Raw genomic sequence first — 22,654 nt, 5'->3', positions numbered from 1 at the left:
GCCAGCCCGACTGAGATTATTTCTTACGCAGCTCGAGGGGACTCTTACCCCAGGGGTCATGTGACCGACATGACAGCGAACACCATCGCTCTTTGCCCCCGCCCCCAGCGATAGGGAGCCCTGCCAGCACAGGCCTCCTGCCCAAACTGGCAGGTTCTGCTTCCCTCTGCTCCCCTCTCTCCCTGAGACACACCCTACTCTAACACTGATGCTGTGATATTACACACCCATTACCTGCTCACAAAAGTGAAGATATGTGAAAATCTGCATATATTACAGTCTGAAACATGTCAGATTTGGGCTCGGATTTAATTAAACACATGAAAGAAGGCATTGTGATGCCAAGCAAGATTTCAAATCAAAGGCTATCGGCGATAAAGCAAAATACTTGTGTTTCTAGCTCCAACAGCGCCAGTAATACCTAGCCATAAAAAAATAATTAAAACGATTGGGCTTTGGATGTGTTAATACAATCCTGAAACTATACTCCAATCACTTGCTTTTAAGAGAGATTTGGAAATACACTTAATAAAGCAGCCTGTTGAGATAGAGGACACAGATCTGTGTTTACAGTAGACCAGTTGGATGTATTTACAGTAGATCAGGCATATTTATTTACAGTAGATCAGGTGTATTTATTTACAATAGACCAGGTGTATGTATTTACAGTAGATCAGGTGTATTTATTTACAGTAGATTAGGTGTATTTATTTACAGTAGACCAGGTGTATGTATTTACAGTAGATCAGGTATATTTATTTACAGTAGATTAGGTGTATTTATTTACAGTAGACCAGGTGTATGTATTTACAGTAGATCAGGTGTATTTATTTACAGTAGATCAGGTGTATTTATTTACAGTAGACCAGGTGTATGTATTTACAGTAGATCAGGCATATTTATTCACAGTAAATCAGGTGATGGAGCAGACTGGATCCCGAGACGTGTTTTACAAAATATACACATGGCAAGATGAGGATAGTTGTTGACAAAAACACTTAATTAGAGAAAATAATAAGCAGCTGGCCATTAGTAATATTACCTCAATATCCTATGGACCTGCCCTAACCAGGCATAAACCATTCACACCTTTCAAAAAAGCGAAATTCTTAATGACCTGTGAAATAACCCTTCATATGCAATACTGTTGCACAATTCACGCCTGAATGCCCAATACTTTACAAGTTAATGAAAACAAAGACACACATCAGTGTTTAAACGTTAAAATAAACAATGAAAACCCCCCTTTAACGTGAGAAACCAAATACAAGAGGCAACCTGTGGCTAAAACGGCAGCCTTAATCAGCGAGCACTCACTTAGGAGCCAGTTCAAAGTGGAGGTGAGTAGAACAGGTTTTGAAACCAATCAAAGACAAATATGAAACAAAACATTTCTTAAAAACTGATACGATAGCTAGACGCTCGTGGTTGTTCTTTGACATGATACAATCCACCATTTTTTGAAGGGACTAGCGATAGCATAGCTTAATTAGGTTAGCAAGACTAATCAACTATGTTTTTAGCAAACAACGTTGGTGTGGGGAGAAATGGAGGGAAATGTCCTACGTGATAGCTCACAGGCACATCGTCACAGTCCAAAACATTTCAAATTTGGATCTGTTTTAATTCAATCTCACGAGAGTCATAATCAAATGCAGTGAATAACTCAATCATGCTTTATCAATATTTTATTAATATCCATGTGAATTCAACATCTTAGACCTATCCTTTGCTTTGTAATGTTAAGTAGGTTTTGTGTCATCCCTGGTCAATTCAACTACAGTTTGTTTAGAGTGGAGTTGCACAATTTTAGTCCTGGAGGGCTGCAGTGTTTACTGGTTTTCACTTTAGTTGTTTAATCAGTGACTGATCAAATTATGCACTGCACAGTTTATTACATGCTCTGTCTCTCTCTCTCTCTCTCTCTCTCTCACTCTCCATTTCTCTCTCCATCTCCTCTCCTAGGTGGGGGCATTGGGGGTATTGGTCAGACAGGTGTTGTTGGTGAGAGCGAAGCTTGGGCATCAGGCAGAATGTTGGCATCTGCATGAGTGGAACAGAGGAGCCTCAGTTCTGGGTGAGTTCAGGGCCCACATTCACTATATCTCTGGCACAATAAAACCTTCTGCCCTTCTGCAGGGCATCATGAAGAGCAACTTTCTTAGTGGGAAAGCACCATAAACCAAATCATTTGGGACAGTATGAGAAGAAATCAACAGTGACAAATGTTTCGAAAGGTATCTCAACAGTATTTATAGCCCTATAAGTAGGAAATTATTTCAACAATTTTGGAAAACCGCTCACCAAGCTCTGACCAGGCCGAAATGATTTCTCAATACAATACATAGACTTATTATATCAGACAGTGATTTAACACATTTTCCACGGAAGTCCTTTGGGTAAAAACTATTTTGACAGGTACCATTTCAGCGTATACAGTACTGTGGTGTAATGCTCGTCAGTAAGCATTTCACGGTAAGGTCTACACCTGTTGTATTTGGTGCATGTGACAAATAACATTTTATTTGATTTTGCCATACCCATACTTGATACAGTATGCCCATCTAAAAGCTTGCCAACATCTCACCTAATCCAGAATTAGCTGGACGATCTACGATTAAGACTATCCTACCGGGACATTAAAAAATGTAATATCTTATGTTTCACCGAGTCGTGGCTGAACGACAACACGGATAATATAGAGCTGGCTGGGTTTCCTGTGCATCAGCAGGACAGAGCAGCTACGTCTGGTAAGACGAGGGGCTGGGGTGTGTGTGTATTTGTCAATAACTGCTGGTGCGCGATGTCTAATATTAAAGAAGTCTCGAGGTATTGCTCGCCAGAGGTAGAATACCTCATGATAAGCTGTAGACCACACTATCTACCAAGAGAGTTCTCATCTATATTATTCGTAGCTGTCTATTTACCACCACAAACCGATGCTGGCACTAAGACCGCACTCAATGAGTCCATAAGCAAACAAGAAAATGCTCATCCAGAAGCAGCACTCCTAGTGGCCAGGGACTTTAATGCAGGGAAACTTAAATCCGTTTGACCTCATTTCTACCAGCATGTCACATGTGCAACCAGAGGAAAAAAACTCTAGACCACCTTTACTCCACATACAGAGACGCATACAAAGCTCTCCCTCGCCCTCTATTTGGCAAATCTGAACAGAATTCTATCCTCCAGATTCCTGCTTACAAGCAAAAACTAAAGCAAGAAGTACCAGTGACTCGCTCAATGCGGAAGTGGTCAAATGAAGTGGATGCTACGCTACAGGACTGTTTTGCTAGCACAGACTGGGACTGTTTTGCTAGCACAGACTGGAATATGTCCCCGGGATTCATCCAATGGCATTGAGGAGTATACCACCTCAGTCACCGGCTTCATCAATAAGTGCTTCGACGACGTCGTCCCCACAGTGGCCGTACGTACATATCCCAACCAGATGCCATGAATTACAGGCAACATCCGCACTGACCTAAAGGCTAGAGCTGCCGCTTTGAAGGAGCGGAACACTAATCCCGCTATGCCCTCAGATGAACCATCAAACAGGCAAAGCGTCAAAACAGGACTAAGATTGAATCCTACTACACCGGCTCTGGCTCTCGTCGCATGTGGCAGGGCTTGCAGGGCTTATGGACTACAAAGGGAAACCCAGCCGCGAGCTGTCCATTATTGCGATCCTGCCAGACGAGCTAAATGCCTTTTATGCTCGCTTCGAGACAAGCAACACTGAAGCATGCATGAGAGCACCAGCTGTTCCGGACGACTGTGTATTCACGCTCTCCATAGCTGATGTGAACAAGACCTTCAAATAAGTTAACATTCACAAAGCTGCAGGGCCAGATGGATTACCAGGACGTGTACTCAAAACATGCGCGGACCAACTGGCAAGAGTCTTCACTGACATTTTCAACCTCTCCCTAACCGAGTCTGTAATACCTACATGTTTCAAACAGTCCACCATAGTCCCTGTGCCCAAGAAAGCAAGGGTAACCTGTACCGTAGCACTCAGGTTGGTAGCCATGAAGTGCTTTGAAAAGGCTGGTCATGGCTCACATCAACACCATCATGCCATTAATGCCTTCCATTAACCAGATTAATGACATAGTCTATGTCCCAAACGGCAGTCTATTCCCTATATACTGTACTACTTTTGAAAGTAAGCCACTATGTAGGGAATAGGGTTCCATTTGGGATGAAGCTATAGGAACTCAGGCTGATCTGATGGCAAAGATGTGTGGTTGTCATAGAGGAAAGATCAGCAAGGAGAGAGGGCTTGAAAATGTCAGCATTAGTGGTGCACAATCTCTCAATCTGACCAACAAATATGGCTCTCTTTTTTTGTTGTCATGTTTACAGTTCCCACCCAAATACAGTATGTGCCATGGACTCTATCATCAGTGGTTTGTGAAGATATGTGTGTGTACATTATGTTTGGCCTATCCAGTAGTTTGAAAGTCATATTATCTTACCTTTTCTTAGAATCTCCCTAACGTCTCTTTGCAGAGCAACAGCATAACAAAAAAAACAAAGGACAGGAGTCAAACTAAGTTAGCCATGATTAGCATCCTATACACATGGGGAACTATCACATGGGATATATACATAAAAGAAAAAGCTATTTCAGGTGTTTGAAAAATGCTAAATTCTCCAAATTACCCATCCCCTCCATCCTCATGTACCTCGTGCCCCCTCTAAAATAATATGTGTATGATGCTCCTGGACCTCAATAGGGCCATTTTAAATCTACATCAATATTAGCATCACTAGAAGCTGTGGAAGACAACCAACCATGAAAAGGCCGATCCCGTAATATTTTTTTGTGTTCAAAGTGACTTTGAGATTCTTGTTTGTCATGAAAAGCCCTATATAAAATTAAAAGTGCTGTATAAAATATATAACATATATTATTATTATTATTATACAGACTGATGCATTATGGGAAATATCTATCTCAGTGCCACAGGCCCTTTAGGTGAAACCTGTCCTCTGAAAGAAAGTGAAAGTTTCCCCTCAGCTGGCCTGATACAGTGACAGGGCTCACAGTCACAGAACACATTCAGGTGGGTATAAATATTGCAGGCGGAGAGCTATTTGCTCCATGAATTATTACAAAGTCCAGTGGCTTTATGTAAGCTCCTGAGAGCTATCTTCCCCCTAGCTTTACTGTTCCACTCTGCACCAAACAGCGACTTGGGAACATGGAGGTATAAAGCCAGCATATAAACACGAACACACAAAGATATACACTTGGGGTAATAGACTGACAGACAGACAGGCAGGCAGACAGGCAGACAAGCAGACAGACAGGCAGGCAGACAAGAAGACATACTGTACAGACAGGCAGGCAGACAAGCAGACGGACAGACAGGCAGGCAGGCAGACAGATAGAAAAGCAGACAGGGAGAGAAGCAGACATTCAGGCAGACAAGCAGACATTCAGACAGGCAGACAGGCAGGCAGGCAGACATGAAGACATACTGTACAGACAGGCAGGCAGACAAGCAGACGGACAGACAGAAAGGCAGATAGAAAAGCAGACAGGCAGACAAGCAGACATTCAGACAGGCATATAAGTAGGAAGGCAGGCAGGCAGGCAGGCAGGCAGGCAGGCAGGCAGGCAGGCAGGCAGGCAGGCAGGCAGGCAGACAAGCACACAGACAGGCAGGCAGGCAGGCAGGCAGGCAGACAGACAGACAAGAAGACATACAGACAGGCAGGCAGACAGACAGGCAGACAATCAGACAGGCAGGCAGACAAGCAGACATATAGACAGGCAGACAAGCTGACAGATAGATAGGCAGGCGAGCAGACAGGCAGACAAGCAGACAGACAGGCAGACAAACAGACAGACAGACAGACAGACAGACAGACAGACAGACAGACAGACAGACAGACAGACAGACAGACAGGCAGGCAGGCAGGCAGACAGACAGACAGACAAGCAGACAGACAGGCAGGCAGGCAGACAAGCAGACAGATAGACAGGCAAACAAGCAGACATTCAGACAGGCAGACAAGCAGACAGACAGGCAGGCAGACAAACAAGCAGGCAGACAGACAGGCAGCGGCAGGCAGTAGGCAGACATACATACAGGCAGGCAGGCAGGCAGACAGACAGACAGACAGAGAAGCATGCATACAGACAGACATATAGGCAGACAGGCAGATAGACAGGCAAACAAGCAGACATTCAGGCAGACAGACAGACAAGCATACATACAGACAGGCAGACAGACATATAGGCAGACAGACAGACAGGCAGACAGACAGACAGGCAGACAAGCAAACAGACAGGCAGATAGGCAGACAGGCATATAGGCTGGCATGAACACATACACACACACACTATAGTTGAGTTTAGTTTTAAGACTAACAATATTGTCAACAACTTTAACTTTAGTAGAATCATGATTATGAAATGGGTGTCTAAAGACATCACCTAAAAACAAATCTTGCAGAGTTAGTTTTTTCCCAACACCATGTCCTATCCTCCTGTGGATTTGGAAGCACTAAATTATTGATGACATTACATGACATGGCTGACTGAGTTAACATTATTCCTGCTTCTTAAAATAGTTTTATTTTTCTCTGACTCCCTTTTGACAAAAAGATAGGGACAGTAGCTTTCTGAAAATGCAGTCAGGCATTTGTGTGTGTGTGTGTGTCTGTTTTTGCATATCTGTGTGTTTGTGTCTCTGCAAGTGTATGTGTGTGTCAGTGTGTGTGTGCACTCATTTATGCATGTGTGTATATGCACATATATATGTGAGTGTGTGTCCATGTGTGTTCTCCTTGTTTATTGAAGGAGGACACAGTGACATGGAAAATATGTTAACCAGAAGATTTTTCCCTAGTGTTGTTTGATGTGGGTTTTCGTTCTGTATCTCAAAGCCAAAATAATAAACATCACTGAATTGGGGCCATATTCACAATGTGTTGTAGAGTATGAGTGCTGATCTAGGATCAGTTTTTCCTTTTAAATCATAATGAATAAGAGATAGGTCCTGATCCTAGATCAGCACTCTACTCTGACGTGCTTTGTGAATACAGGCCTTGGTGTCTTCTTTCTATTTAACTGAATATCACATTATAATCAACTTAACTATTTTGTATAACTGTGCAGGCTGCTGTGAAATAAATATTAATTTGCCTAAATTATGAAGTAATGTTCAGTTTGAAGATGGCAACGGTAGGCAACAGTGCACATTTTATTTAGCTTGTACTGAAAAGGTCAACTTTTGTCAGTGTATTTTTATCAGGAATAGAACACCAAGCAGTACCATTTGGCATGTTATTAGGTGTTAGTGTAAGGTACAAGTTGTTTCTGGTTGTCACTGGAAGGTAAAACTCCTGGCCATAGTCTGGATGCTAAGGATTGCCTTGAGTCAGTACTTCTGAAGAAGCCATGATTTGGTTGTTCACCAAGAAATTGTATGTGCATCCCACAGCCCATCTTCATATTTTCCTGGCATAAGCTGTGTATTATGTGAAGCAATGAAGCATCTAAGTCTTATTCAATCAGATTTTACTCATGTATTCAAAGAAGATCAAAATAAGCATCTAAATTGAAAATGACTTTATTTGGTACAGTGCACACTGAAATGAAAGACAGGTCAGCGGCTTCTGTGAATTAGCAAATAGCATAATCCCCTGCAGTTAATAATGTCTTTTAAAAACTGCCTGTTGGAAAAGACAGATATGGTTTGGACAATGGATCAACACCGGTTTGTGTAAGACGGTGTTTTGTTCCAAGGTGAGTTTCTGACTTTGCTAGCTAAGTCTTCAATAGACAGGAACAGTGATTGTAGAGCTTTGCTAGCTAAACCTTCAGTGGACAGGAAACAGTGACTGTAAAGCTTTGCTAGCTAAACCTTCAGTGGACAGGAAACAGTGACTGTAAAGCTTTGCTAGCTAAACCTTCAGTGGACAGGAAACAGTGACTGTAGAGCTTTGCTAGCTAAACCTTCAGTGGACAGGAAACAGTGACTGTAAAGCTTTGCTAGCTAAACCTTCAGTGGACAGGAAACAGTGACTGTAAAGCTTTGCTAGCTAAACCTTCAGTGGACAGGAAACAGTGACTGTAGAGCTTTGCTAGCTAAACCTTCAGTGGACAGGAAACAGTGACTGTAAAGCTTTGCTAGCTAAACCTTCAGTGGACAGGAAACAGTGGCTGTAAAGCTTTGCTAGCTAAACCTTCAGTGGACAGGAAACAGTGACTGTAAAGCTTTGCTAGCTAAACCTTCAGTGGACAGGAAACAGTGACTGTAGAGCTTTGCTAGCTAAACCTTCAATGGACAGGAAACGGTGACTGTAGAGCTTTGCTAGCTAAACCTTCAGTGGACAGGAAACAGTGACTGTAAAGCTTTGCTAGCTAAACCTTCAGTGGACAGGAAACAGTGACTGTAAAGCTTTGCTAGCTAAACCTTCAATGGACAGGGAACAGTGACTGTAGAGCTTTGCTAGCTAAACCTTCAGTGGACAGGAAACAGTGACTGTAGAGCTCTTGCTAGCTAAACCTTCAATGGACAGGAAACGGTGACTGTAGAGCTTTGCTAGCTAAACCTTCAATGGACAGGGAACAGTGACTGTAGAGCTTTGCTAGTTAAACCTTCAATGGACAGGGAACAGTGACTGTAGAGCTTTGCTAGCCAAACCTTCAATGGACAAGAAACAGTGACTTTAGGACTTTGTGAATCATTTACAATAACACAAACCGAAGAAATGAATTATGATTGGTATAGAATACTTATTATGTTTAGTAGCTTATCTCGATTACTTCTCAACTAATGCGGTATTCCAGAAAGCAGGATTATTAAATGAGCCAGTTAACTTTGATAAACAGCCACATATAAGTCTAGTTGATTAAGAAAGCTACATTTGTATATTCGTTGTTGTTGTTGAAGTGATTTCAAGCAATGTTTGATGGTTAACTGGCCATCTCATTGATCCACCTTTCTGGAACAGCCCGCAGCTATTTTAAACAAACCCATAGATTTTCATTCTATTTTTTCCAGAACAATTTTTCTTTGAATCAGTTGGGCTACTTAATTAATACAGCTTTCCAAAATGCTTTAATTTGTTATTAAGTCATGTTCCCCTATTAAGTATAACCCTGAGTATTTATGAGCATTACATATACAGTATATGAGAGCAGTTTTAGGTAAACTCGTTTAGCTAGAAGGCTCAATGGAAAGCATGAAAGCATGAGTGAAGGAGGAATTCCAGCCGAACGTTATTATTTGATGAGTTTAATTAAATCTCATAGTTTGTCTCAGGGCGATTCAGGGGGTTTGTGTGTTTAAGACTGATTCATTTTTCATGACGCATAACTGGAGTCTGACTTCTCATTAGTGAGTAGACTGCATGGCGGCTGAGGGCTCGCTGTCTCTCTGGCTTTTGAAATACAGATGTCTGATCTTTCACTTACCTAGTGCTCCACGTGGGCAGTCTATGGTACTCTGCATGAATTTGATGTGAAAAGAGTGGCTGATGCAAGTGGCTAGACTCAGTTAACCATACAGTAGTATTTATAAAGCAGTGTTTTTGATTGCTACTGTGTAGATACTGTCGTATGGATTTAAGATGTGGACTAGAAGTGAAAATATTTTACAATGGATTCTGAAGTAATGACATTCATAGTGTATTTGTCTTCGCAAACTTTTTCAGTTAGGTGACGTACATGGTCACTACAATGTAAAATGCACATACATGTATCTTCAGAAAGTATGTGTTATAGCCTGCAATTAAATTGAGATTTGTTTGTCACTGGCCTACATACAATACCCCATAATGTCAAAGTGGAATTATGTTTTGGAAATGTTATAAATGTAATTAATAAAAAAAAAAAAAAACCCTTTGTTATGGCAAGCCTAAATTCAGGAGTAAAAAGTTGCTTAACAAGACACATAATACTAGTTAGTGTTTAATATGATTGTTTTATGACTACCTCATCTCTGTACCTCACACATACAATTATCTGTAAGATCCCTCAGTCGAGCAGTGAATTTCAAACACAGATTCAACAACAAAGACCAGGGAGGTTTTTCAATGCCTCGCAAAAAAGGGCACCTATTGGTAAATGGGTAAAAAAAAGCAGACATTGAATATCCCTTTGAGCATGGTGAAGTTATTAATTGAACTTTGGATGGTGTATCAATACACCCAGTCACTACAAAGATACAGGCGTCCTTCCTAACTCAGTTGTCGGAGAGGAAGGAAACCACTCAGGCTTTTCACCATGAGACCAATGGTAACCTTAAAACAGTTGCATAGTTGAATGGCTGTGATAGGAGAAAACTGAGGATGGATTAACAACATCGTTGTTAAAAATATTCCAAAACATGCATCCTGTTTGCAACAAGGCACAAATACTGCAAACATTTCGTCAAAGCAATTCACTTTTTGTCCTGAATACGAAGTATTATGTTTGGGGCAAATCCAGTACAACATATTACTCAGTACCACTCTCCATATTTTCCAGCATAGTGGTGGCTGCATCATGTTATGGGTGTGCTTGTAATCATTAAGGACCGGGGAGTCTTTCCAGGATGAAAAATAAACGGAATGGAGCTAAGTGCAGGCAAAATCCCAGAGGAAAACCTGGTTCAGTTTGCTTTCCACCAGGTACTGGGAGATGAATTCACCTTTCAGCAGGACAATAACCTAAAACACAAGGCCAAATCTACATTGGAGTTGTTTACCAAGAAGACAGTGAATGTTCATGAGTAGCCGAGTTACAGTTCTGACTTAATTCTGCTTGAAAATCTATGGCACTACCTGAAAATGGTTGTCTAGAAATGATCAACAACCAGTTTGAAAGAATTTTGAAAAGAATTATGGAAAGATGTTGTACAATGCAGGTGTGGAAAGCTCTTAGAGACGTACCCAGTAAGACTCACAGCTTTAACCTCTGCCAAAGATGATTCTACAAAATATTGACTCAGAGATGTTAATGAAATATTTCTGTATTTCATTTTCAATAAATTAGCAAACATTTCTAAAAACATGTTTTCACTTTGTCATTATGGAGTATTGTGTGTAGATGAATGAGAGAAAAGAATAACACAACAAAATGTGGAATAAGTCAACAAGTATGAATACTTTCTGAAGGCACTGTGCATTGCTCCTAGATGGATTTCCTATGCTACACCTATTATTGGCACAGCATAGTGTGATTAATAGTGGGAACAGGATCAATATGGATGTTGGCAGATTAACAACTAATTGCTCAACTATCAATGAGGCAATTAATGAACATTCAGGTCATTACAAAACAATGACCCTCTTAGAAATCTCATGTTTTCTCCAAAATGCACAAAAAAAGGTTGGAAAGGTGAATATGGGTCACCACTACATATTCATTCCATTTCAGCATGTGCTGTGCTATCTTTGAAGATAACCTAAGGTAGTACTTTTACTACACTGGTAAGTAAGGGCTGTACATTTTTACATCAGTAAATTACAATACATCCACATGATGGTGCTGTTCCTCATTGAATAACCATCTAGGATCAAACTAGTGATGCCACCAGTTATGGAGGGGATTCAGATTGTAACCTTTCAAGGTACAGAGTTATTGAAACTGTATATATATGAACTGTATATATATGTATGTCTGTGGCGAAACATACTGTACAATTTATATCATTGCTTCATGGACTGAGAATCTTAGACCCAGTTGCAGAATATATGTACTATAGATTGAAAAGCATGAATATATTTTCTATAAACATAATTAACAAACATATTAATAATTCATAAATTATTAGTTTGCCTGCACCACAAACATGTTTTGGGGGGATATAATCTCTTTATCAGTTGTTTACCTAATGTATTTGATTTGCTTACAATCTCACTGTCAAAGTGAGCTTTCATATTTTGAAGAGATTAATGACAAACAGAGAAATAAAATAAGATTTAAAAATAATTCAATGTAATTGTTTAGGGAATTGTCTGGTTATTTAATCTTGGACAAATTAGATTTGGTTTTACCGACCCATTTAATTTATTTCAAGCAAACTCAGGCCTATAAATCATATTATGAATACACATTTGAAGAAGACAATTAGGATAAGCATTATTCCATGTTGCATGAAGTGAAACAATGCAAATTATATATAGTTCAATACATATCCAGTAGATGGCAGCCAAGCAATGTAACATCTCTCTGCCACTGAAAGACCCCACTCCCCCTTTAGCACTTTTAAAATATTCCTTTCCTACCCCTCCGCTGCAAGACAGTACCAAGTCTCTTACCTTAGACAACATCTTCATCCCACCTTGTCCGAGAATGAAAAGTGACAGTGAGAATCAACTTATTTCACGCAGTAATGAAGTACAAAGCCTATTTGTACATGCAACGAAGCTCATACAAGATGAATGTTCTCTCAAAGAAAGTCCCCCCAAACCCACCCACCCCAACCTCCCTCCCTCCCTTAGTTTTTGTTGTTTTATTCTTTCCACCACCTCCTCCTCCACCTCCTCTCTCTATCACTCCTCTCGTCTCAAGTTCGATGGCGTCACCTTCACCATCTGTCTGTTCAGCGGCCCATGCCGTTGGCATTGTATCGTGTTAGGAGAGCAGGAGAGTCTCTGGAATGGCACGTCTTGAATCCCCCACTTCCTCTCCTCCTTTCACATCGCCACCATCACCCGTGTTGTCTATAAAAAGCCTCCCCACCTCCATTCCTCATTCTGTCTGTCACACAGACGGCTGGTGGCGCCTTAATTGGGGAGGACGGGCTCATAGCAATGGCTGGAATGGCATTAATGGAATGGTATCGACACATCACACACACGTTTTCCTTGTGGTGATACCATTCCATTCACTTTATTCCAGTCATTATTATGAGCCATCCTCCCCTCACCAGCTTCCGGAGGTCCATCAAAAGCATGCATAATTTCAGCCCATATCCCGGCTTGTTCATCTGATGCAATGGAAAGACAATATTCTTCTCATTCGGAAATAACGCCTCGTATTTCTTTGCCCCAAAATAGAACCAGCGAGTCGTGTAGAAGGTAGATGATTAGATAAAAAAGGATTTGATTAATTTGCCTTTTGTTTCATAGTTTTAATGTCATTGATGTTACTGTTTTGAGGATGCACTACTTGAAATAAAGCTGTACAAATACTGACTGACCCAATTGGTTGCTTGATTTCAAATTTCTGCATTTATTCTTCAATCATGGTGTCTCTGCTTCAACAGAATGAGAGACCGTATACCTGAGCTTATCACAGACACCTTCCACGTGGCGAGTGCCCGGAAGAGTCACGCGTGGTACATGAAAATGCATGCATGTTTGTGCACATGTGCATCCGTGTGTTCAGGTGTGATGTGTGTTTGTGTGTGTATTCTGTTTACGTAAGTGAGTGATTGTCTGTGTCTTGAGGGTGAATATGCAGTCTCTATTGAAGACATCCAAGCCATCATTTGACGTGTCAGTTCTCTTGACTGTAAAGGCCTATTTTCTCTATCTTCTCCAACATCCATCTCTCCTTCGCCTGCACTGATCTAAAAACATAGCTGAAAGCAATACGTTGAATGCCTCATATAGGCTCCCTTAGGAAAGAAGACATGGAGAGGAAGCCTCATGACTGTTGCATTCCTCTGATTCTGATTTGGAACATTCCATTCATTCATTCCTCACTAAACAATGTTGCCTTCATTCCTTGATCGATTGATTCGATGAAGCTGTCAATCATCCATGAATGCCATTATCTCATTTTCCATGTACTTTCATGGATTGTTTATATTGCCAGACTTGCCTGCAACACATAATTCAACAGAAGTCCAATCTACATGGTATGGACTTAAACTATCCCTGGTGAAAGCAGAGTAGATGAAAGGAATGTCATTTTATTTTCTCACATTGGAATGTTATTTTTCATATGAAGGAGAAGTAATTACATTTTTCAGCCAAGGATGAGGCCCCGCTAAGAACTCCATCTTTCTGGAAAAATAATCGAAACAAAACCGCATAACCCCCACTCTTCCTCCGTAGACGCCGAGTGCTTTTAAAATGCTGGCTGTTTTCAAACAGTGATAAGCGAGGGGAGCTATCTACAGGGGGTTTGGAATCCACATATAAATATTGTTGTGTGTGTTTCTAAAACAGATTTATGTGGCCTATCATTTAAGAGGCCCAGAACTGTGGGTAAATGCAGGCTAATATGATATGTTGTATAGAATATTGTATGGATGAGGGGGGTGAGGAAGGTGTTATGGGTTTGCCCAGAGGCTTATCAACCATGGTCAAAGTCCTTTTGAATGTTGCATTGGAAATGCATCTATAGCCTTGGTAAAACGGCAAAAATGACTATGGCTTTCTTAGTAGCCGCTTTACAACTATTTTCTGTGAGTTTAGGAAAACAATTTACTGTACATAATAATGCCCATTTTCTCAGATACTGTTGTAAATGGATGACCTAGGTATATGATGGTTTATATATCATAAAGTTCACAAATTATTCATCAGGAAGAGGATCCCACACTACTATGTCAAGAAAGTCAAGGCTTCACAAGGTAGACCTACTGTGATCACACTTACCTTATTTGTCCTAATAATGCTGTTTGGAATCTCATCTTCACCACCAGTAGTCCTCATAGTGGTTGAGTATGGACAAGTGGGTTGGGTGATAGGAGACAGGCACCCCTGGCGCCGTGCTGTTGCCATGTCCACACTTGTAAATCAAGCTCATTGAGGCCTTAATGCTGATGATTATGACAGCCCAATCACTGGGGAGTGGGGGAGATTTGAGTTATGGGTTTGGGGAGGATGCCCAGAAACTAAAGAGAACTGGAAATTGAGAAAGAGCACACGTTACCCCAGATGGAGACTAATGCTGCGGCTGGCCCTGGTGCCTCTGAAGTAAACGAGGACCATTAGCTCCACAAATCAATGGAGTATTCAGATCTAATATGTTGGTGTTTACTTTCCATTATCATGTTATGTTTTGTTGGAGAGATAGTTCAACTGTATTTTGTAGTGTATTGTTCTACATTCCAAGCAATCGCACATCAACCATGCATAGACATTTAGGAAGCATAAAGTCACTTCTAAACATAGCACAACTACAGAGAAACACTTCATTTGAGGTTGTTTGACTTGAATGCCAGGTGATGTGTAAATTCAAGCTAAATGATTTGGTGCGTGTCTACGAGGGAGCATGCATGTGCGTGTATACTTGTTTGCAAACCTGCTGGGAAGATAATCCCTGTCACCTACTGAAGGCCTTCCGAGATTAAACCAGGACCTCACCTTTTTCTCCACCTGTCCACTGAAGGTCCCCTCAGAACCCTTTGAGAAGGGTTTCATTTCACTAGATTAATAGAGGCCTATGAGATTCCCTGAACTACTTCGGGTTTCCTACCTTTCGGGTTCTTCTCAAACCCCACAGGGGTCTCATTACTCCAGGTTATGAAGGAGGGATGAAGTTGAGGGATGTCTTAGATAGACTTTGATACGCCACTGACTGAGAGTTTAAGTAATCCAGCTGCCCACTTTAATGCTGTTGAATAGCAGTGACCCATGCACAAATTAGCTGAGTCATTTAGGTCTTGTCCACTCTGCTCTCAACTTATACTTCTCAAATTCACATCTCTTTTCACTGATTTTCAAAATTAGGTATGCTAATATCCCACTTTACTCACTTAAATTGTACATAACAAAAACAAATAAAAATATAAATTACATTCTAAATTTGTTGATTTGATAACACATTTACAGGATAGACTGCGATAATGCTTTATGGCTAAATTAATATAGTGATATTATCAACAACAACAGTTGTGCATCACTGTATCTCGTAGAGCACAGATCTTATGAAGAGATCCACAAATTTATATTCAGATTAGAGTAGGCCTATATGCCATACTTTGCGTTTAGGGCTGAGGGATGATGCAGTGCCATTGATCACCAACCATATAATCAGCCACAAAGCCTGACAAGTGTAGTGCCAGATATTTCAGAGATGCAGACAGCAACACACTGCTACAGGTCATAAACCCTCACCTTCACTGCTTGATGTTTCTCTCTGTTTGGCCCTGTCCAATATTAATGCAAATAACAATGCTTTTTTTGGGTGACATTTTTATGGTTATCTCGCCGCACGCCCCTAAATGTGCTGATGTTACAAAGCTAATGGATTCAAAGGTAACCTATGGCTCGGGTCCTGTCCAGCCCCCTTCCCTCAAGTCACTTGTGTATGCATTGAGCTGATAAGTACTGCGATTCATTTTCCCCATGGCGGAGCACAGTAAAAAACTGGGGAGTAATAATTGCTTCCGGCCGAGACGAGGAAGGCTAAATATGCTTGATTGCCTCCTAAGCCTCAATGCCGTGTAATGAAATATGGTTGTATCTTGGACAGGAAACTGTGCCGATAGCTTTCTTGTCACTTTTTCTGCTATTCGTTTTTGGGTCTTTTTTTATTTAATTTTTTTACTCCCTCAGCAAACCCAACATCTGTGTCATATTGTGGCATAGAATCCATCAAAGCGTAATATATTTTCAATGAACGTTATCTTTGTGATAATGTTATAATTACAAGGCCAAATCGGGTCCTAATGATGTATTCCTGGCCACATCAAAATGGCCTTCCCCATATATTCCCCTGTTCTACATTTTAATTTGTGTGTTCATTAGTATGGACAGGATGTATCAGGGGAACATACTGTAGATAAGGGGAACTCAGCAACCCACACTATTGTTTCAGGCAGGATTTGAGGGCAGACTCCACCACCCACTTTTACTTGCATAACCACTTTTTTCCGTCCTCTGTTTACTTGTAAAATGTCTTTAATCTAAATGAAAGCAGTGGTTTATGCAAATAGAGACATCTGAGGATGTTCAGGTTGGCTTCTCAGCTATGACAAACATTCACATACTAGATATGATTAATCCAATGTTCATTTAAATCCTGGGCAAATTAAAATAATAACTCCACTCACAAATTTCACATCAGTGGTCTTGCCATGGCAACTCATGTTCGCGTGGTTTCCACAGTTTTCGTGGAGGTCCTTCCTTCTCATACAATTATACCCACCGCCATCACAACTTCTTAAAGGTTAATTGCTCCTTAGAACCAACTACTCTGGTTTTAAACATCCTATGCGTCACCGATAAGAGTCAGAAACATTCATTCTAGTGTCAAAATTGACTACAAAGTGTAAGTTGTGAGTTTGTCACAATTTACTGAAGGGTTGGATATGGATTCCTTACATGCCCACTTTTTCCAATAATGCCCAGAGACAACACGTTGTGGTCTGCCCCCAGCTGCCATGTGAAAATGTTTTGTCAAGTCTGCGTATGAGTGCAACTCACGCACATTTCGCTCGGCAAATAGGAGTGAAAATTGGCTTCCATAAAGTTGGTGCAAACTTCCAATGCATTTCAACAAAATTACCAGATGGCCAGCAATGGACAACCGACAGGGTCACTTCTGCTAAATGTCAACCATCATACCACTGGTGTGGGTGAGTACGTTATCTAAGCAGATAGCTGGTACCCAGCTAGATGGTAGCTACTTTTGCTTAAACAAAATAGTTATACAACTTTATTTGCTAGCAAGCCAGGCTAGAAATGATAACACAGATGAAAGGGGAATGATGCTGTAGCTAATGTGTAATGTGATGTTGCATGTCAGAGGAAGATGTGCATAGATCACGTTAGCTAATTACCTTGCTAACAAGAGCTAGCGTTAACTAACTCACTTTTGTACATCGCGCTGGTCCGTACAATTGACCTTATTTTAGCGGCAAAAAAACGTAATACTTCCAGATCAAATGTAATATCAATACCATTGTAAAGCACAGTTTCTCCTCTTTCCAACAAAATCAATGACGAGACCTTCATGAAGCCCATCTCTGCATGATTCAAGAAGGCAATGAGCTCCGTCTGGTCTTTTTAAAAATGGCGGGTGGGGAAGTGAAACCTATTGCGTGATAGTGAAAGGGAGAGATATGTCATGTGGGGAAACAACTTTTTTCACCCGATCTGTCCAACTTATCACCTTATCACCTTTAAATGTAAATAAAACACTTTAAAGAGTTTATATAATGTGTCATTACATACAGTGGGGAGAACAAGTATTTGATACACTGGCGATTTTGCGGGTTTTCCTACTTACAAAGCATGTAGAGGTCTTTTATACAGGTAACGAGTTCAAACAGGTGCAGTTAATACAGGTAATGAGTGGAGAACAGGAGGGCTTCTTAAAGAAAAACTAACAGGTCTGTGAGAGCCGGAATTCTTACTGGTTGGTAGGTGATCAAATACTTATGTCATGCAATAAAATGCAAATGAATTACTTAAAAATCATACAATGTGTTTTTCTGGATTTTTGTTTTACATTCCGTCTCTCACAGTTGAAGTGTACCTATGATAAAAATTACAGACCTCTACATGCTTTGTAAGTAGGAAAACCTGCAAAATCGGCAGTGTATCAAATACTTGTTCTCCCCACTGTACCTATTTGAAGGTTTGTTTCGAATTTGAATCAGGTTTTTAGAGTGGCGCTAAAATTATCTTCAGAAGTGAACAGCGGCTTTTGAGAGTCATGAGGGCTTGCAGAGATGACGCAAAAAATGACTAGGTATCCCCCTTAACCTGTCCCTGTCCCTTTCTTGTTTTTAAACAGTGAGAGAAGCGCTACACCTGGTGAAGAGAGGCTGTAAGACACAGAATTAGTTGGTACATGCGTGCTGTACGTTACGTCATGACACGGCACAATTTAACGTACAGCGTCGGAGGGGTCAGTTTTTTCAACTTTTCTCCAATATTATTGATCTATTACCATGTCAATCAACCCTTGAATAGAAACGTAGTCAATACAGGGCAGGCACTTGGATGCTAGCTTGCTACCTAAACATAGGATGTAGCCAGCTTGCTTTCAATAATGTTTCAACTCAAACTGGCTAGCTTACATTATCTATCTAGCGAACTCGTTTAAACTCGGACAAAAATATGATCGCTAACCCGGATTTGCAAGTTAGCTAGCTAACTAGCTAGCTAGCATTCGGGGGCTTAGTCTGCTAACCCAAAACAACATGCCTGTTATCATAAAAGTTAACTCTATTTTCGAGGGCAAAAATAAATGAAGGATGGTACTTGTCTACTACAAATATAGTGATGACTCTAGTAGCAAATAGCAAAATGTATCAGTAAACATTCAGCAGCGTACACAACTGGTTGCATAGTAACAGTGTCAGCGTCACCGGCCTACAATATATTATGTAGTTACGATCCCTCTATTAGCATATACATTACTTTGAAACTAGAGCAAGTTATTTTCCTCACTTTTTCCTCTCTGTTTATTGAATGATGATATTCACAGGCTACGTACAAAACCTGGTGGATTTGTTGTTCACCAGCGTCGTGGGAATGCCTCAGCCATATCAGGAGCTGTTACAGAAGACTGGGGCAGTGGCCAGACACCAGTCTCGCTTCAGAATAATCGAGGAAACTTGAATCCGGTTGGTCACATTTGATCTGGTCAATAGTCAAAATACTTTCTGTCCTGGAATTCACCTAACCACGATTGATAATGTATTCAGTGCTGTGTGTGTCTGTGTGTCTTGTACAGTATGTTGTAAGGAAGTGCCACCTTCCACTGTGCCAGTGGACTACTTCTGGGCCCAATTGAGTAATGCCAACCAATCAGAGCCGTATCGGCATGTCTCCCTTGTGAAATATTTATTTGTATATATTTTTTAATATTTGTACAAATATTTTTTTCTTCCCTTTTTCGTGATATCAAATTGGTAGTTACAGTCTTGTCCCATCACTGCAACTCCTCTTCGGACCTCTTCGAGGCGAAGGTCGAGAGCAATGCGTCCCCCGAAACACGTCCCTGCCAACACGCAATGCTTCTTGACACACTGGTAGCTTAAACGGGAAGCAAGGCACACAGAGGAAAAACCGTCCGTCTGGCGACCGTGTCAGAGTGCATGCGCCGGCTCGCCACAGGAGTCGCTAGAGCGCGATTGGACAAGAACATCCCGGCCGGCCAAAACCTGCCCTAACCCGGATGACGCTGGGCCAATTGTGCACCGCCTCATGGGTCTCCCGGTCGCGGCCGGGTGCGACACAGTCTGGGATCAAACCCGTATCTGTAGTGACGCCTCTAGCACTGTGATGCAGTGCCTTAGACCGCTGCCCACTCGGGAGGCCCTCTCTTGTGAATTAGCTGTGAATCTGGATCTCTGATTGGCTATGTTCAACCCTGTATTTACTGTTGGATTCCATGTGGGGCGGCAGGTAGCCTAGTGGTTACAGCGTTGGACTAGTAACCGAAAGGTTGCAGGATTGAATCCCCGAGCTGACAAGGTAAAAATCTGTCGTTCTGCCCCTGAACAAGGCAGTTAACCCACTGTTCCTAGGCCATCATTGAAAATAAGAATTTGTTTTTAACTGACTTGCCTAGTTAAATAAAGGTCAAAAATAAAATAAAAAAATGTATGGTGAGAGTCTTTCTCCCTCTGTGATATATGAGCTGGGTTGGATATAGGAGCCAAAGTCGGGCTCCTTCATGGCCGGTATCTGTAAATAGAGCTGATATACGTTGCCATGACCATCAGGCGTTGCCAAACACCTCAGAAGGGTCAAACCGTCATTACTAATGAGACAGTACATAATAAGTGTTTACTAATATCACCCTTTCAATACATGTGTTACTCATCAACTCTTCCTTGTTTTTCTACAGATGGGCAGAAGAGATGCTTTTGAAATTGAGTTCTCTGACTAAAAGACAGGTTGATACCGATGTCTGAATACCTTCCTCTCTGCATTAAAATGAAACAAGACACATTTATTACCTTTTATCATTTATTTTTTATTATTGACTTGAATGGGGTGTGGGATCCTGCGTATTCTTCAAACATATCAGATCATTCCTGTCTTACGGGACACCATACAGGAAGGTATAATATTTGCACATTGCTATATTAGCAGAACACTGCTTCTACAGTATTATGTGAAGTATGGTTCATTCTACATGGAACTGTTACACTTGAAATGTATCAAAACACTTTGTTTAGAATATCTACATACATTTAGCTATTACACTCTGCGTGTATGAATTACTCTGTAGGCTACAGAGTATTATGAGAGGAGTGCCATCCTCCTGCATCTCACATCTGCCTGTAGTTATTGAACTCTTCATGCTGGACCCATGGGTTGAGTCAAACTCTGTCATATCCAGGATGGACTGTCATGCATTCCACCCTTCCTGCCACCTGACTGCACCTGTCCATAACCTGTAATACAGTGCCTTCAGAAAGTATTCATACCCCTTGACTTATTCCACATTTTGTTGTTACAGCCTGAATTCACAATTGATTATTTTTATTTTTTTTCTGTGCCATCTACACACAATACCCCATTATGGCAAATTTAAAAGATGTTTTTAGATTTTTTTTGCAAATGTATTGAAAATGAAATACAGAAATGTGTAATTTACATAAGTATTCACACCCCTTTGCTATGCCACTCCAAATTGAGCTCAGGTGCATCCAATTTCCTTTGATCATCATCATCCTTGAGATGTCACTTCAACTTGATTGGAGTCCAATTGTGGCCAGTTCAATTGTTTGGACAGGATTTAGAAAGAAACACACATATTTATACACTGAGTGCACAAAACATGAGGAACACCTTCCTAATATTGAGTTGTACCCTCTTTTCCCCTCAGAACAGCTTCAATTAATTGGGGTATGGGCTTATTTTACAAAGTATTGACTCAGGGGTGTGAATACTTACAGTTGAAGTTGGAAGTTAACATACACTTAGGTTGGAGTCATTAAATCTCGTTTTCAACCGCTCCACAAATTTCTTGTTAACAAACTATGGTTTTGGCAAGTCGGTTAAGACATCTACTTTGTGCATGACACAAGTCATTTTTCCCCCAAGATTTTACAGACAAATTATTTCACTTCACTGTATCACTGTATCACAATTCCAGTGGGTCAGAAGTTTACATACACTAAGTTGACTGTGCCTTTAAACAGCTTGGGAAATTCCAGAAAATGATGTCATGGCTTTAGAAGCTTCTGATAAGCTAATTGACCTCATTTGAGTCAATTGGAGTTACCTGTGGATGTATTTCAAGGCCTACCTTCAAACCTTTGCTTGACATCATGGGAAAATCAAAAGAAATCAGCCAAGACCTCAGATTTTTTTTATATACCTCCACAAGTCTGGTTCATCCTTGGGAGCAATTTCCGAACGCCTGAAGGTACCACGTTCTTCTGTACAAACAATTGTACGCAAGTATAAACACAATGGGACCACACAGCCATCATACCGCTCAGGAAGGAGTCGCGCTCTGTCTCCTAGAGATGAACGTAGTTTGGTGCGAAAAGTACAAATCAATCCCAGAACAACAGCAAATGACCTTGTGAAGATGCTGGAGGAAATAGGTACAAAAGTATCTCTATCCACAGTAAAACAAATCCTATATTGACATAACCTGAAAGGCCACTCAGCAAGGAAGAAGCCACTGCTCCAAAACCGGCATAAAAAAACAGACTACGGTTTGCAACTGCACATGAGTACAAAGATCATACTTTTTGTAGAAATGTCCTCTGGTCTGATGAAACAAAAAATAGAGCTGTTTGGCCATAATGACCATCGTTATGTTTGGAGG

The 22,654-nt window shown here is 40.9% G+C and overlaps 1 protein-coding gene across 18 annotated transcripts in view; it reads left to right on the top strand.

The window, feature by feature from the left end:
• Positions 1-22,654, top strand: part of LOC106577623 (receptor-type tyrosine-protein phosphatase delta) — a 645,609-nt gene that overhangs the window by 249,784 nt on the left and 373,171 nt on the right. For all 18 annotated transcript variants that reach the window (XM_014155859.3, XM_045701363.2, XM_014155852.3 and 15 more), the window contains exon 6: positions 1,966-2,077. The gene's annotated coding sequence lies outside the window, so the exon portion shown is untranslated. The remainder of the gene's footprint in view (positions 1-1,965; positions 2,078-22,654) is intronic.

This window comes from Salmo salar, chromosome 18 (assembly GCF_965601325.2).
Source record: "Salmo salar chromosome 18, fSalSal1, whole genome shotgun sequence".
NCBI lineage: Eukaryota > Metazoa > Chordata > Actinopteri > Salmoniformes > Salmonidae > Salmo > Salmo salar.
The sequence above is the reverse complement of the archived record's forward strand: the minus strand, read 5'-3'. Positions and strand labels throughout refer to the sequence as shown.